The 17,977-nt window shown below is 43.8% G+C and overlaps 1 protein-coding gene across 1 annotated transcript in view; it reads right to left on the bottom strand.

Annotated features, from left to right (window-relative positions):
* Window positions 1-13,634, bottom strand: part of LOC144732886 (monocarboxylate transporter 2-like) — a 68,820-nt gene extending 55,186 nt beyond the window's left edge. The window contains exon 1 of the mRNA XM_078614548.1: window positions 13,439-13,634. The gene's annotated coding sequence lies outside the window, so the exon portion shown is untranslated. The remainder of the gene's footprint in view (window positions 1-13,438) is intronic.
* Window positions 13,635-17,977: the final 4,343 nt, after the last annotated feature.

Here is a 17,977-nt window from a genome sequence, read left to right as displayed (position 1 = left end):
GGTATGTTTGACTGACACCAGTTCGAGTGAATGTGCTTTTAGCGATGGGAGGATAACGTAAGAACCTTGCGGAAGCCAATGCAGAACAGGCGGGGAACATACGGACATAGGAACTCGACACATCACAGACGGAAAACATACGAACATACGATCATGACACAGACATGCACCCGAGTCAGAGTTTGTTCTTCATGTTATTGGCATTTCGAGTGTAGTTGACATTGGCATTGTTATTAACACATTCCTGCGGAGGGAGCTGGTAGGAACGTTGGGTTGATCGGCCAATGGCCAGGGTCAACGGCGGCGTGGTGTATTCCGCAAATATGCCCGACTGAGGGCGGGCACAAGCCGGCGTGAGTAGGTTAAACGTTGAGTTTTATAAGGGCACCACGGGGTGACCAGCCCCTCCCCACCCAGCCCCACCCCCCACCCAGCCCCACCCTCCCCACCCAGCCCCTCTCCACTTTCCCCTCCCCACTCAGCCCCTCTCCACCCAGCCCCTCCCCACCCTCCCCTCTCCACCCAGCCCCACCCCTCCCATTTCTTGATGCACGACGGACGGACACAATAATCCCCTGTGGGCTGGTGTAACCAGGAGGTTCCTACCAGTATCAGCTTTCTGTTTCAAATATATTGTATCTACACTTGTGAGTAGAGTTTTTACTTCTTATGTAAACCGCTTTGAGATATTTCGATATGAAAGGCGCTTACATAATAGAGCGTATTATTATTCTACATTGTACCCACAGACTTCTTGTTGTGAAGCAAAAGTGTTGACCACTGCGCCACCCTGCCACCCACAATGGGCTGTGTTGATGAGGGTCATCAACACAGCCCAAAAGATCGCCGGCTGCCATCTCCCCACACTGGAAGAACTACACAGTTCACGTTGCATCAAAAAAGCACAGATCATTCTAAAGGACTCTTCACACCCTGGACACTCACTGTTTGAGCTGTTGCCATCAGGCAGACGATTCAGATCAGTCAAAACAAGGACAAACAGATTCAAACAGAGCTTTTATCCTACAGCGATCACCACACTCAATAATGCTAAATAATTATCAAGTAATAGTGTTTACAATTGAATGTGAAATAGAGATGTGCAATGACAAAATGTAACCTTATGTGGGTATGTGGGTATACTTGGGCTGTTTTTATATATAGTATAAATTGATTATCTTTCATTTAATTTTATTTTTATTTTCTTGTTTTATTTAATTTAAATTTATGAATGATGCCCTGACTGGTGAGCATTTTAAATTTCGTTGTACTGGTGACAATGACAATAAACGATCTATCTATCTATCAATGCAAACATCACAAGACAAGTCCATCCGTACGTTATAGCAACATGCAATATGTAACTGAATGTGGTTGTAATTGTATGCATTTCTTTTTTTTACATAATGTGCAGTGTTTTCATAATCGTACGATATGTTACGTAACCTGAAACCTTAACACGGTCAACAAAATTGCCTTGAAAGCAAAATATATTACGGGTGATATTTAGTCCCATTGGACTTTCTTCAAAGAACGTAAATGACTTCGTGTGGTAGTAATTATGCACTGCGCTGTTATTTTACGTGCCATGAAGAAAGCCTATTTCACGAAACGTCATCTATTATATATATTCCTTTTAAGGCCACCGTGTTATTGACGGATGTGTTGACTTTTTTTTGTGTGCTTGTGCACCACTGCCAAAGCAAGATCAACCAAATAATGTGGTGTGAACATTGGGTGTGAGTGCACACCAGTGGGGAGCGGTAGTGTGGTGGTTAGCACACAGCGCTACGAACCCGGCGACCGGAGTTCCATTCCCACTCACGGTCAACACCAGTGGCGATTATCTGAGCCGGTCCTGGGCCTCTCCTAGGTCGACTCAGCCTCAAATGAGTACCTGGTGCGGTGTGTAAAGACACCGCCACTAGGGAGACGAAGGCGGCCGGGCGTGGTGCTGGCCACCCACCCCCTTGTGTGCCGTGCCGGCCTTCATAGGTGTCTGTTAAGGCTACACGGGGGGGGATCTTTGTCAATTTTTTTTGGGTGCACACCTGTAGGTAAAGTGGTGGCGTAGCGGTTGGCGCACTGTGCTCTATCAGCCCGGGGCAACTTCAGGTAAACATTCCCAGCCAACAGTGGACCTGATTGGTGAGTGATATCGGAACTTTGTGCTGGGCCCCCCCACAACCCCATATATCAACTCATCCCTTGAACCACCTGGTATGGAGTGTGTGTAACAAACATCAGCACTGGGGTCGAGACAAAGGTAGCCCAGCCGTGATGTTGGCCATGTCACCCACGCCGGCCCTAAAAAAGGCTTTGATCGACTGGGCTTGCCCCTATAGCTGTATAGGGGAATGCAGCGCAACATTTGTCATTGCGCGAGTTGCTGTTTTGTAATGGAATAATTTATCCCAGTGCCTGGAAACTGGGCATGGTTGTCGCCAAGGTCATTCAGATGACCTGATAGCAGTTGTATCTGGGCGCTGCTGTTACTCAGGCACAAGGTTAGGGGAAACTTAGTCTGTGTTTATACACAGAAAGGTACAAATGACAATGCCATTTCAAGGAGGATAAGTACGCCCTTGTTAAAGATCCCATCTCTTAAAATTCTATATCTATAATTTGAGGTCAGAGTGATTCATACATACTTTTTATATTCTTTTTATGTAAGTCATGATTGATTTAATTAATGTTATGTCGTAGTTTCATGGTTACGTGATGGATGTAATGCCCAATGTTGTCAAATTCCCTTACATCATACAGTACAGTATGCAGTACCTAAACATATTTAGTATCAATAACAATCTACAGCCCTTTGTAAATCCACTGCTGGATGAAGGCCTTCCTATAACCGCATCAGTCACGGAGGTTTCAATACAATTCTATTACATTTTAAACAGCATCTAAGATACTGTATGTCAAGTCCCTGTACAATACAGTTGGATGTGCGCAAGAGGGAACAGAGAGGCTTATGCATATCCATAATTCAGAGATGTACGCATGATTTGATACGGTCAGTCATAGAGGAGAAGAGGAGGATCTTGAGGGGCATGGACTTGAAAGAGTGGCAAGGCAGTCGACAGCATAGATGGCTGGGGGAGAGAATTCAAAACTACAGGGGACAATATAGACGAAGCGACCGCCTCTTTGGGTTAAGCTTGACTGCCCACGCAAGCGTTGGGCCAACGGTAGCCCAGCGTTACATGCTCACTGGGTTGTTGTGAATGGATGCACGTTGAACTTCTTTCTCACCGTACGTAGCCAACCGTGCTAATCGGAGGTGCGGGTGGAAGGACAGCAAACTAATCATTAAAAGCAGTTCCAAAGAAATTGGTTTTCAATCTAGATTTAAAAGTGTCTTTCGCGGAGCGGAGAGTACATTACCAGTGAACACGCCAACGTTGGCCCTACGTTTGCGTGTTCACTACCAGTATATAAGGTCGTACCTCTTGGGACTTCTCTCCACTTGATACAGATTTTTTGCTGTGACAGTTTCACCTGAAGACGGAAGCTTGTGTTGCCTCCGAAACGTCGTGATTTTATTGTTTTTATTTTTTATTAATTTTAATTTAAATTTTTTACCTACTTTACCGAAAGAACTAAGAGTATGTTCACTACTGGTTTGTTGTGAATGGTAACACTGCTCGTGGCTACAGCAGTCAGATGAACCCCATTGCAATGAAATATATTCATCCCAAAAAACACCGATTCTCACACGCACGTGGTGTGCGATGCACGCATCGCGCCCTTAGGAATCGAGATTAATTGTTGGGTCGATGCGTTGTTACACCCCATGCGCGAAGCTGTCACATTCTCGAGCATTATTGATCTCACCTTGTAAACGACGATTGGGGAAACCCGACAGGAAATGTTGTTAAAAGCATACAGGACATTACATTTCAAAGTAGCATGCGAGACTAGCTATATACATATATAAAAGCAACGTGATATGTGTATCAGCACTCTCACGGCAGGTTTATTTTTTGCCATTTCCAAAACTGAGGCTGGAAATGAACCTTTGTATGATTTCGCTTTCACCAGGGTCCTGATCTGAGGCCGACTTAAATGACTTGGTGACGATGCCTCGTGAGGGGGGAACACCTCGCGCAAGACGGGAAGGTTGACAACTCGAGGAAGGTCAGGGGGTCGGCTCAGCTCACCATCATCGCTCTGGCACATGGGTTAAGTGAGCGCCGCTCTGTGGAGAGTCAACGGGGCTCGTCCCAAGGACGAGGAAGCTGCCGGGAATCCCACTGTGGAATGTCCACTACCGACTCGGGACTGGCAACTTAGGTGAGCGCTCGATTTTTCTTGAGCTTCGTAGCTCATCGGATTTGTCCAGGATAAATAAATATTGTGATTCAATTTCTGGAAGCCCTTCAGCAAGTGACATATTATCCACATTACGGGTGCTGCATTTTCTTACACAAACTACTAAAGAACTTTTGATTTAAAGCTTTCGTGACTGCAGGGATTCATATTCTTATTTCTTTCGGTAAAGTCACGTAGAAGGGAAATAATAAAATAATATAAATATAAAACTATAAAAAATTCTCACGACGTTTCGACTGCAACACAAGCAATCATCAGCAGGTGTGACTTTACCGAAAGAAACAAGAATACTAAAGAAATGTTCTTTGGATATGAGTATTATTTTTTGTAAAATTATCGGACCTGGAACATAGCCACAAATAAGCACGACACCCTATTTGAACAATGTGATGCTTATTTTTGGAAGTCACGAGTAACCAAGCTGCCACCATCAACTAATGACTCTGCCCTCTCAAACAATTAGTGATTCGTGCCTCCAGTTGGTATCCATTTGCAGCTTTCAAGAGCCCCAGGGACATCTCCCCCCCCCCCCATTGAGCAAAAACTGATGCCACTGGAAACTCGTGGTCTAGGGAGCCTCTCGCATGGCGCACATTTAAGGATCACCCAGCAGGCTGATTATTTACACTTTTTTTATATTCGCGAAACATTTTTAATGAATGAAGCCGCTACTATGGCAGCAACACCTTCGTGTGCATGGACACACGAACAAGTACACCTGTGATTAATCACAAATAACCTGTTACGTCTGGAGGCCCTATCAGCAAACACGGACTCTGTACTATTATAGGGGCGTCACGGTGGCGAGGAGAGATTATGTCCATCGCCTGGTACGCAGGAGGTTCGTGGGTTCAATCCGATCCCAGTTGTATATTTGGAGGTGGTGTGTTCTCTCTCTCCCCATGGTGGTCGCGTAGACGTCCTCCGGTTTTGCCCTCATCCATATTTAGAAACAATGCGTTTAGACTATTTGCCTGCAACTATACATTGCCACGAGTAATATAGGCCACTTCGATGGTGAGCTGTAATGAATGATTTGTGGTCAAGGCAATTTTATTTTTGTTAACATATGTGGCGCTTTTCTGGCACAAATCTGCCGCTCAATGGCCGCCTTTGAAAACGAGAAAATAGCTCAGCAGGGCTTTAACCTGGTCATACAAATAGTTCAGCTCAAGACTGCCCAAAGGTATTCGAGACAGTTGAGGAGGCAGACCTGGGTGGTTTATGACACCGTCTGGAGGGCAGGTAAAACCGGAGCACTGGGAGAGGCACCAAGAACAAAAACAACTATGGGCCACTTCTTCTTGGATCTTTCGGTAAAGTCACGTAGAAGGGAAATAATAAAATAATAAAAATAAAACATTATAAAATTCCCACGACGTTTTGGCCACAACACAAGCAGCCGTATGTTATGGCCGAAACGTCGTGAGAATGTTATTATGTTAAATTTTTATTATTTTATTATTTCCCTTCTACGTGACTTTACCGAAAAAACCAAGCATATGAATCCCAGCAGTCACGAAAGCTTTAAATCGAAATATGGGCCACTTCTTCAATGTACATCGGTTGTCTTTGGCCAAACAACCACCAACGATTGAAATGGTGTGGAGAGTCCTCATCCAATAGTGGATTGACAGTGGACTTTAAATTATTTTTTATTCCTCCCCCCCTCCCTTCCCCATAAACACCATGAAATGGTAACCTTTTAAGCACTAATTGCCCGCCTCTAGTAAAAGTCCCCCAGGAATGCCATATCATTGTTTTTGCCTTGTGCAGATAGTGTCAGCGTCATCAGCGGAATCCCTCATGTCCATTCCCAAAGGTAGCTTACACTTGACTTGTCATCATAAATTGGGGTGTGGAAAACAGCAGTGGGGGATTGAGCCCAGCATCGGCATTTCCTCTAGGAATAATCACTGCCAATATTGTGAGGGGAAAAAAAAAATCCCATACGGAATTCCCATAGATTTCAGTGACTTTTGTGTCCACTTATGGCCACATTCTGCTATGTTTTGTTTTAATTATTACCCTGATGGTGCTCCAGTGATTCTGTTTTTGTAGGGAATTAGAAAAAATCTATATATACTTCATCCTCTTGCCCTATAGCAACACTTGCATATACCCTAATAAGAAGTTAACGGGGTAAAAGTGCAGCCCTGAAATTACCTGCTCACGCAACTGCTGGCGGAAGGACCTCTAATCGAGTGAGTCCTAGAGGGCATATTCGGCTCACTCTACATCGTCCAGACGTTTTTTTGAAGAGGGGGGAATACCCACACTTTTGGCCCACCACACACAACCAGCCCATTTCTACTGCTGGGTCGAATGAGGTTGGAGAAATACAAGACAAAAGTGCCTATCAATGTGCTTGCCACGCCAGGAGATTGAGAGACACTCACCGCGCGATTGGGAGTCCATTGATCGAACCGTCGCACCACGGCATCACCCAACGTTCCCATGGGAATGGTCTCTTAACGGACATTTTTATTATATTGTTGCACAACCGTCAACCTAATGTTCAAGCTTAAACATTAACCTGCTATATGGCTGTGTTGCAAATACAATATTTTCAATGTTCTGAAGACATCCGAGCGTGTGATATGGTGGTTAGAGCACTTGGCTTATAGTTGGAAGTATGTGAGTTAAAATCCCAGTTGAGGGCAATGCTCAGCCAAACATCATACTTGGGTTGATAAAATGCGGTACCAATTTGTAGGGAGCCACATTTGGTTGGTCTATACATTGACGTGGCCTCATCATCGGAAAGTGGAATTTGTGCCAGTGTCTCAGAGCTCTGAACACGAGACGAGAACGGCCCTTAGTTATTAAAGTTGGGAAAACACAATTTTACTTTGATTTGAGTACGTTGCTTAAAGCTTTTTTGATTGTAAAAAAAATGCACCTTAAGTATTGAGGAAAATACAAATCAACGATGCTGTGAGAATTGCCATGTCGATGATGAGGGCAATTAACATTGCACCGTCTAGTTCCAGTCACGTCCCCAATCGACTGGCCTTGTAAAAAAAAAGAGATTGGCACAGCCAATTAATCAATTTGCCATGCAATTATCTCACACCGGCAACTTGCTACACCAGCCTGCAAATGTGCAGGCACCATCTGCTTTGCTAATGGTTAACAGCGAGAGATTTTTTGGAGAAAACAAAAACTATATTTCACAATTTTTTTTCCTTTATTTGCTCCATTGCAGAGGATACCGTGTTTGATACGCTTTAGAGGTGAGTTAATTGCAGCCTAGAAAATACCCCCCCCACCAAAAAAAAATTACTGCTTGTTAAATTAAAACGTGGCTTTCCCTCCGATTGCGGAAAAGCTGCCAAAAGTATTCATGGCAAGATGGCCCTCTATGGATTTGACCTTTGTCAAAGGTCTTGTCAAAGTCACGTTTTAATGTCCTCCGCGCCTTTTCGGTAACAAAAAAAATTAAATTCACCGTCACGTGACATTTGCAGTCACGGTTGAGAGGCCAGGGAACAGATCAATACAATTTAGTTGAATTCATAATCGATGTTGTTGGCGCATTCAAATCCAACTCTTTCTTTTAATGATGAGGGAAAAAACCTTCACAACGGGAACACGTGTGCAGTGCTGGAAACAAATAATATTTAACGATACACAAAGGTGTGCTGCTCACAAACAGCAGAAAAGCACGACTCCCATCACGCCTTGCACGCTCGTCATGTGACCACCTCTAATGCATATACAGTACACGCTTTCAGTCCTATCGAGGCCAGCAGCTGGGAAGAACTGTACAGAGTCGCCAACTGAAATAGAGTTAAAATGTCACCTTTGCCAACACTGCTCAAGTTATTAAATCCACTTTTGCCTTTGCCTTAACAGTAGCATAGTGGGAATACTGCGGTCAGCTGGGTGAATGCGGTCATAAATATGACGGTGTAACCGCAATGTTACCTTTATTTCCACACAGAATAGCCTAAATAGCCACAAATTATATCATAATCATCAAGCACGATCTATCTGCTGCTGGACGCTTACCTTCCTAGATCTAATAAGACCAGACTGAAGGGTGTACACAGAGGTTGTACGAAGGCTGGCAGCTGCCTCTATCCAGTAATAATAACAAACCACCTTTTTCCACTGGAAAATCCAGCCCAGAACAAAAGCACGATACGCTCGCCTCGCAATCCATCTCAATATGACTCAAGGCCAAGCAGGGCAAAGAGGAAAGGCATAATGATAGCGTGCATTGCATGGTGACTTCAGTGGCACAGTTCAGCTTCTGCAGTGGAAAAAACCGGGCTGGCTCAGAAAGGTCCCGGTGTAACAGGCTGTAGTATACCCCCAGGCCGTAGTATACCCGGGGTTAAAACGGCCTAGGCTAGATTATATCTGGGTATGTTATGGCCTAGGCCAATTTATATTCTGGGGTATATTATGGCCTAGGCCAAATTATACCCCTCTAGGCCAAATCATACCCCCATGATAGTAATAGTGTTGAGCGATATACACATGTATTAGTAAATTTTTCCAACATTTTATTTAAAACTGTAAACACGTAGACTTTGATTGCTTCAATCAGAAAAACTGTAATAATAACCCTATCCCTAACCCTAAAAATGCTTCAATTGATCAAATTGAAATTCTTACTTCCATTTATACACTTTTTAGATATCGATTGAAGTTCGTTGTCGGCGGTTCTCTGTATGAATAATTGCCTTTGAACTTTCACACGGGGCATATTCTGGCTTGGATGGTTATGGTCTGGCCCAGTCTAGTTTAAACCCCCGGGGGGTATAGTTTAGACGAGGACACCTTATCCCCCCAGGTATACTCTGGCCTGGGCCAAACTATACCCGGGTTTAATCGGGGCAGGGGTTATTTTAGCCTGTTACACTGGCATGGCCCCGATATGGCTTGGTTGTACAGGGTTGCCCAGATATGTATATTATCAGAGCATATATGAGTTTGAATGTTTTGCCACAAGTACGTGTGGTTAATGCAGACTTGATGCCTTGTAAAAGGTATCTATTTTGCGTTTGAACATCTTAACACCACCTGTTTTATTGCCAGAAAGGGAAAAGCCGAATTCTTATTTTGTTTCATCATGATTGATATTAGCAAAAAAAAGGTTCCGTAGATATTCAAGCCTGAGTTGACATAGGGGGAGGACCCAGCAATTTCAGTCCTGCAATTGCTTATTCATGACTCGGCTAGTGAAAGGACCTCTGAAAAAAATTCGTGAGTATTTTGGCGTTCTCTTGCATGCCAGCCAGATGTCTTCAAAGACGTGGTAGTATCCACGCTTTACCCCATCACATTCAACCTGCCAAACGATGTAAGTGTGGCGTACCCATTCGTATTGCTGGGTGAACAGTGTGGGGGGGGAGGGGGAGTGGGGGGGTAGAGATTCAACTGATGCTGACTGGGAGGATTGCAATTGGCGGTTTTGTTAACAGCAGCATCCTTTATATATCAGCACTTGTGATCACATCCCACATATACCTGATTATAAATAAGCAGATAATGAAAAGAATACAATTTATATATATATACATTTAAAAAAATCTGGCATCCTACCTCCTCGTACCAGCTGCAGAATATACAATTAATGAATAAATGCTGGAAATCAGCCAATGTTCTTTTTCCTTCATTGAGGAAATTTGGCATGGGAAGTATAAAACACGTATTGGCTGTACCGCCGGCTACGTTTCTTCAGTCATCTGCAGAAGCGAATTATGAAATACGTTTTGATCTTCAGAGACCATTTCATAGCTTCCAGCTAATACAAAGAACGTGCCACCTTATTAGCGCATCAGATGCGCTGCCGCAATTTGCGGCTTTAATAAACCGAGGTTTTTCCAAACTCCGGTCCTTACAACCCACCCACCACGATCCACCTTTCAACGTTCACCGTAACGTTGATATACAAATTACGTTGCATGCACCTCATAATTGGTAAACACGTCTTACTTACATGCAACACAGGGGCTACTGATTACAGTATAAGCAAGTCAGAGATCCCGTGTTGTGTGTTTGTCTGCGTTGTCTCCCGCATTGTCGGAGCCCTGGTGTCGTGGTGAGCGCAACGCGCGACGAACCTGGCGACCCGAATTAAATTCCCGAATATTTGAGCCGGTCCAGGGCATCCCCTGGGTCGACTCAGCCTTAAATGAGTGCACTGGGGAGACTTGCCTTTGTTGTCTCACCTGATGCAGAGAATGCACGAACACTCATTGTTGTTCTCTTAAAACAAACCCCAGTACTGCCCCTGTGAGTTTGTAAATTAAAACTACTATTATTTTAGTAAGATGCATGTGTATGTACAGCCCTTTGTCAATCCACTGCTGTACAAGGGCCTGCCCATCCCGTGCAGGTCATGGGACTTATTTGACCATACTTGACCACTCTGGTCTTTGCGGGTTGGTGAAGGTGGGGAGTATAGATGTGGCAGCATGGAAGTTTAGTACAACACTGGATGTGGCTGCACTGACCTCTGCTGCCCATTAGGTAGCCCCACAGCCTATAGCACCTGTAACGGGTTGTGGTCGGTATTCCAAGCACAAGCAGTAAAACGCATGGCCATGAAAACTTTGAAATCAGTCTACAGCAGAACTAAATTTAAACGGTTTGCATAGCATTCATTCTGAATTATGGGAAATGAAGCTATTTATGAACATTAAACACAAGCAAAAATATATAATGACTGTAACACTCAAACACTCATTACAACAATGCAAAGACACTTCTTGTTAAATTACACTACGTAACACAATTTTTGTTACTGGGTACTAAGTCTTCTTGGTTCTTTCGGTAAAGTCACGTAGAAGGGAAGTAATAAAATAATAAAAATAAAACATAATAAAATAAAATAATTCTCACGACGTTTCGGCTACAACGCAAGCACCTGAAGACGGCTGCTTGTGTTGTAGCCGAAACGTCGTGAGAATTATTTTATTTTATTATGTTTTATTTTTATTTTATTACTTCCCTTCTACGTGACTTTACCGAAAGAACCAAGAAGATGAATCCCTGCAGTCACGAAAGCTTTAAATCGAAATGGGTACTAAGTGTTATTTTATAATTGCTTATGCAAAAAAAAGTATAGAAAATGGCTGTTATTCCCCCACAAACTTTGCTTTTGTGACCAGGGCTTAATGTGAACGAAAGACACAAATTCACACGTTTTCCCATTGAAAATAGGTACATTTCAAAATATCACTGTCCTGGTCACAAAAGCAAAGTTTGTGGCGAATAATAGCCATTTTCTGTACTTTTGAGGCATAAGCAATTACGAAATAACACTTACAACCCAGGGACAATTTGTTTGTTTGTTACAACTGTGTTCACTTCCTGCCATCTACAAACCAAGGGAGCTGCCATCACATTTTGACACTTTTTTGAAATCCCCGTTTGGGGACTATTTTTGGATGACCTTGGCAATGCGAATGTTCTGAAACTAATTGCACACCTGGTGTGCTACACCTTAGTTCAGATGAAGAAGATAACATCCCCAATGGGGATCTGACAGCTGCCCACAATCATTTCCTGTGCAGCAACACTCGTTTCCCGTACTTACATCCCGTGGCAATTCTGCAACTTGGTTAAGCAGAGCAGTGCACAGCAAAAAAAATACCTCTTTATAATAAAGGTTTTTTTTTGGTTTTTGGTTAGATTGTGTAAGTATAAATATGGCATTAACCCGCTACTACGAGAGGGATCGAATATTGCGCGCGTGTTACAAGTTGAAATGCTTATCAGTTATTCATATTCTTGGTTCTTTCGGTAAAGTCACGTAGAAGGGAAATAATAAAATATAAAACAATAAGAATCATCACGACGTTTCGACTGCAACACAAGCAATCATCATCAGGTGTGAAATCCACAGCAAGAACATTTCAAGTTCTTTATTATCTGTCCTTCTGGGTGGATAATAGCAGTAAGCAGAACGTTTACAGCAAATTCATCACATTATCCGCTCAAGTTGACCCAGATGTACTTCCTTCCCGGATGTAACATCATCCATTCTGTTATCCGCACTGCTTTGTGTGGATAAGAGTAAAACACAGGGGTAAACACGGATAATAGGATCCGCCCATGAGCACGCCCACCTTATCAACATTGAAAGATGAGTTTAATTAAGCAGTGTTTAAAAGCTCGTGGGTTTATCTCAGAGATGCACGTGAGCTTTGCATCGATGTGTTTTTTTTAAGTCAAAGAATAATTATTTCCCAAGCGCACGTGGGCCCGTGCCCATCTTTGATTTACAGCATAAGCCAACGGGTGGGAATTCCACGTTCCTATGGCGACGGTGGATGCCTGCAAAGGGGCAATCAGTGTTGACGTCCCACAAAGTGGTTCTCGTATTATCGACCCCTTCGAGGGATGAAGGGGCGTTGTTGACACTACCGATTTAAAATCACAACCTTATGACTCACAGCCACGTGGGCTAACTGCAGCTCTACCCGGCTGAATATTGCGTCCAAAGTGGCCTAAATAAGTTGCACTGTTGTTATTTAAGTTCCTTTCCGGGACTCAATGCGAAATGTTACCAAAAGCCACGTTATGAAAAAAAAATCAGCTAAAATGAAAAAAGCATTTCCGTTGAGTGGTCACAGATGCAATCATATGTACCGATCGCGCTAAATATTATGTATTGTCATGATAACACGCTCATCCAGTCATTTTTTACCACGTGGAACTGACAAACATGTGCATCAAGAACAAACGTGCTAAACAATATATGTGTTCAGTTTTGTTATAAAAGTGCCAGTTCTGTACCAGCTAATTAAAAATTAAAAAACACGTGCGAACATCATTTATTCATTTCCATATCCTACACAAGAGGATTCTGTTAAAGGCACACATATGTAGACATACGCTGCATTTTGAGTAACTACACGTTGAATTTTGTAGTTTGTTCTATTTCACACCTCTGTTGAGCGTGAGTTAAGTTTTATATCCCAGTTATTTATACAAAACGCAACCACTGGTAATTCCTGCTAACTCGTTCCTTTTGAGCGGCTGGAAAAAAGTTACTGCTCGCTTGCGCGGCTTTTACAAAAGCAGTCGCCACCACGGTCACCACACACTACGTGCTTCAATGGCATTTAAATAAAGTCCTTGCCTGGTGCAACACAAGGTTGGCAGGAATCCGTTGTCGAGTGGCGAAGGGTCCGTCCGGACTTCACTTGCGACTTCGCGACTCGCGACAACCGCCTCCGGCTTTGAAATGCCCTTGTGGGAGCAAAAGTTTGGCCACAGCGATGGGGATTGCCGGCGGTGGCCGTGTGTGTGCCGCGTGCCGGGTGTGTGCTGTCACAGCACACATCCAGAGAGTTTCCGTCCCTCGTAAACGCCCATGACTAACCTCAACTCCTGAGCCAATGAAATCCAAACATTAAACGCCACACCCATTCCCCCCCTCACTCACTTGAAGTCCTCTTACCCTGCGGCATTTATTTCAACCAAGATGACCTCCTGTGCAGGAAGGCAAGGTTGTATGTAAATGCTAACAGTGGTGATTACAGAGAACCAGCGTTCAAGATATTTGGCTTTTTTTTAGAAACCACCAGGGACTCTTGGGAAACGTGTATCGAGCCTGTGTCTTGGCAAAGTATGAATGAGTTTTAAGGAATAAGGAAAGAAAAAGACTGCAACGGTTTGAAACGAGACATAATTACCATTGTTTTGTCAATCCACTGCTGGATGAAGGGTCATGGAGGTTGTGTGACCATACTTCAGGACTGCTTCAGATGATACCACTGATATTGGCAGTGGCCGGGTATCGAACTCACGTCACTGGGTTAACAGTGCATTGCACTAACCACTGACCGACTCATTGCTTCGAGGGGGGGGGGGCAATAAATATCTCCAAAATAAACCTCTTGGGTGGCCACTCATGACCAGAAATTGGTCAAAACTTCACGTTTTTGATGTTCAAAATACCCAATGTGGCAATGCTATAACGAGTTTTAAGTTTCACGATATCACTTGCAGTTAATGCCATCGTAACCAACATTCAACCACACCGTATCCAAGGAAACTTAAATCCACGCAAAAAAAAACAATTCAGAAGGAAATGTATGCGTGCCCAGAACTGCTGACTGCGTTATCACGATCAACAAAATTGTTTAATATATATTTATCTCAAAGTGTGTAATGGTGATGGAACTTGGATGACCTTCAAAGTCCAGAGGTCGCCGCTTCAATTCGATCTCCCGGCGTGGCAGTTGTGCCAGATTATTAAATCCCCCTGCCACTATCCACTCAGCTGTACAGCACACAGGTAGAGTACATGGCAGAGGTGTGGACTCGAGTCATGTGACTTGGACTCGAGTCAGACTCGAGTCATGAATTTGATGACTTGCGACTCGACTTGGACTTGCATAACAATGACTTTGTCCCACCTATGAGATGTGGACTCGAGTCATGTGACTTGGACTCGAGTCAGACTCGAGTCATGAATTTGATGACTTGCGACTCGACTTGGACTTGCATAACAATGACTTTGTCCCACCTCTGGTACATGGCTACACTACGGGCAGCTCATTGCTTGCGCGTGGTGGTGAAAGTGTGGTTGTTCCCACATCTCTTTGAAGACGTCTGGTTACCGTGGAAGAGTAGACCACATACCCTCTAAAGCTCCCTCAGGTGGGAGGGCTCTTCCAGCAGCAGTGGCGTGAGCGAGCAATTGCAGGGTTACCGAACACTACGTAACACAATTTTTGTTCCTGGGTAAGTAAGTGTTATTTCGTAATTGCTTATGCCTAAAAAGTACATAAAATGGCTATTATTCCCCGCAAACTTTGCTTTTGTGATCAGGACAGTGATATTTTGAAATGTACCTATTTTGAATGAGAAAACGGGCGAATTTGTGTCTTTTCGTTCACATAAAGTCAGAAAGAACAACATATGAATCAAAATGAACATGTATGTATACTAAAGTAATACAACAATGACTACAAAAGATTTAGAAGTGAGTCGTTTTTCGAGATTTACGATTATACTGTAAATGACTTTCACCAATCAGCCCCTAAATGTAGTCTCCCATCACGTTCTCGTTATACTGTCCTTGGTAGCGGCGTTCAAATTCCAGTATATCCTGGTGGAAGCGCTCGCCTTGCTCCTCCGAGTACGCTCCCCATGTTCTCCTTGAATTTATGAAGATGTCAAGGATATGGACTTTGAGGGACATCCTACAGTCCATTGTGCCGAAGTTCTTCACCAGTCTCAACCAGCTCCACATAGTTTTCGACCTTGTGATTGCCCAGTAAGCCACGAACCACTGCCACAAAGCTGTTCCAAGCCGCTTTCTCCTTACTAGTGAGCTCCTTGGGGAATTCATTGCACTCCAGGATCTTCTTTATCTGTGGTCCGATGAAGACACCGGCTTGGACCTTTGCCTCAGACAGCTTAGGGAAGAAGTCTTGAAGGTACTTGAAGGCTGCCGACTCCTTATCTACAGCTCTGACAAATTGTTTCATAAGGCCCAATTTGATGTGCAGTGGTGACATCAGCACCTTCCGGGGGTCCACCAGTGGCCCCCACTTGACTTTGCTCCTCCTCACAGAGAACTCGGTCCACTGTGGCCAGTCCCGCCTGTGGTAGTGCGCCTTGGTGTCCCTGCTGTCCCAAAGGCAAAGATAGCAGGGAAACTTGGTAAAACCGCCTTGGAGACCCATCAGGAATGCCACCATTTTGAGGTCTCCGGTGACCTCCTAGCCATACGCATCATACTTGAAGGCGTCCAGCAAGATCTTGATGCTGCTGTAATCCTCTTTGAGGTGCACCGAGTGAGCCAGGGGAAGAGACGGGTACTTGTTACCATTATGGAGCAGCACGGCTTTGAGGCTGCTGGATGAGCTGTCAATGAAGAGGCGCCACTCATTCTGGTTACAGGCGATTCCGATTGCCTCGAACAGACTGGTCACATTGTGGCAGAAACAGAGCCCATCTTGACGGGTGAAGAAGCTGCAAAACGGTTGGTGACGCTTCCTCTGATCTGCGACTTGCACACTTTCATCCAACAAGTTCCACTGCTTTAGCCGAGACGTCAAAAGCTCGGCATTAGACTCGGTGAGACCAAGATCTCTGATCAAGTCGTTGAGGTATTTTTGGTTGGAGTAGTGTGGGTTTCTCTCCTCAGCTCCACCTCCTGACATTGGCATCTGGATCTACAACATCTTCATCGCTCTCTGACTTGGTGCTCTCTTCTAAAGACGGCTGCTCTCTCTCCAGAGGAGTGGGTACGGGGAGCTCATGGCAGTGTGGCACCGAGCCGATGGATGAAGGAAGGTCCGGATACGTGATAGCAGGTTATTTCTTGCCAGTCCGACGTTTGAAAGGGTCCACCATGCAGAAGTAGCAGTTGCTTGAGTGGTCATTGGGTTCCCGCCAAATTCTTGGGATAGCGAACTTCATGGCTCTCTCTTCCCCTCTGTTCCATCCTACAAAAATGCATTTACTTCACCCATGACTAATGTGTAAGAGATTCTTGCAACATTTTTCATATATGAAATATTTTTTCAATAATATTGAAAATTGTAGAACATTTTACAATGAAAAACTTTAACAATTTAACTTTTTTTTTTTACAAATTCTATAACATAAAATTCTGAGCAACAATTGTCCATCTTACCTTCCAGAGTTTTTTTCTTGATCCCCTACAGACATGCCAAAAAATGCCTTCTAGGCCTCACACATTTTAGCAAATGCTTCCACAGAGTACTTTTTCGCTCTTGTCTTCATAAATTGGCCGCAGACATAGCAAAATGCGTCTGCCGGATGCTTGCAGACTCTTGATGCCATTTCAGAAAAATGCAGATATGTATCCACTTAGGCAGCTGGAACTAAACTGAACTGGTGGGCTTAAGGCCCCTGGATTTATACTACTATTTATATTACTCGAAAGTTTTAGAATGTTATAGAAGTTACTCCAAGTTTACTCAGCACTGAATCTATCTGGAATGTTCTGGAAAATATGTAAATTTCTAAATATCAATGTCCTGGTCACAAAAGCAAAGTTTGCGGGGAATAATAGCCATTTTCTATACTTTTGAGGCATAAGAAATTAGAAAATACCACTTACTACCCAGGAACAAAAAAAAATGTTACACAGTGTAATTAACTAAGTGGAGTGAATGTACCACGCAGTGACTTGGGCCTACTGTCAGTGCCTTTTTTTACCGTCTCATCTGTACTGTTTGTGCAGTGTTCACTATCTGCACTGTCTCATCTCGTGTGTGGCTCGTTTCTTCTGCCTTGCCCCATGAGTACTCCTGTTTCTATCTCATTTGTATTTTCAGTATTGCGGGACCTGTCTCGTTTGTTATTGCCCCCTTTCATGGCATCTCAATTGTACTGTCTGTCTCGACGATAGTCTACTTGTTTGTACTGCACTGACTGTCCGTCTCGTTTGCATTGCTCGTAACGTCTGTCTTCTGTGCTCTGTTGGATGATTTCTGTTCCAATTTTTTTCAAGTTTATTACATTCATAGGAAGCACGCCCACACACTGCCGTTTCATGAAGTAGATAAGCGATGTCTCTTTTACATACCTATCTCTCCAAATGAAACAAATACAGGTTTTCTTTACACAACCTATCAGCCCCACGGCCTTCTGGGAGTGAATCATTTCAGATGCATGGATTCAGCACAAGCACATG

This window comes from Lampetra planeri, chromosome 44, assembly GCF_965212315.1.
Source record: "Lampetra planeri chromosome 44, kcLamPlan1.2.h2, whole genome shotgun sequence".
Taxonomy (NCBI): domain Eukaryota; kingdom Metazoa; phylum Chordata; class Hyperoartia; order Petromyzontiformes; family Petromyzontidae; genus Lampetra; species Lampetra planeri.
The sequence above is the reverse complement of the archived record's forward strand: the minus strand, read 5'-3'. Positions and strand labels throughout refer to the sequence as shown.